Here is a 629-nt window from a genome sequence, read left to right on the forward strand (position 1 = left end):
TGAGTGGGCTCAGAAATGGCAAATGCAGTTCAATGTAGCAAAATGTAAAGTGATGCACATAGGGGCAAAAAATCCAAACTTCACATACACGCTACAGGGGTCAGTGCTATCAGTCACAGACCAGGAAAGGGATTTAGGCGTCTTAGTTGATAGTTCCATGGGAATGTCAACTCAATGCATGGCAGCTGTGAAAAAGGCAAACTCTATGCTGGGGATCATTAGAAAAGGAATTGATAATAAAACTGCAAAGATTGTCATGCCCTTATATAAAGCAGTGGTGCGACCACACTTGGAGTACTGTGTCCAGTTCTGGTCGCCACATCTCAAAAAGGATATTGAGGAGATAGAAAAAGTGCAGAGAAGGGCAACAAGGATGATTGAGGGACTGGAGCACCTTCCCTATGAGGAGAGGCTGCAGCGTTTGGGACTCTTTAGTTTGGAGAGGAGGCGGCTGAGGGGGGATATGATTGAAGTCTACAAAATTATGCATGGGGTAGAAAATGTTGACAGAGAGACATTTTTCTCTCTTTCTCACAATACTAGAACCAGGGGGCATTCATTGAAAATGCTGGGGGGAAGAATTAGGACTAATAAAAGGAAACACTTCTTCACGCAACGTGTGATTGGTG

The sequence above is a fragment of the Sphaerodactylus townsendi genome, linkage group LG01 (genome assembly GCF_021028975.2).
Source record: "Sphaerodactylus townsendi isolate TG3544 linkage group LG01, MPM_Stown_v2.3, whole genome shotgun sequence".
NCBI classification, from domain to species: domain Eukaryota; kingdom Metazoa; phylum Chordata; class Lepidosauria; order Squamata; family Sphaerodactylidae; genus Sphaerodactylus; species Sphaerodactylus townsendi.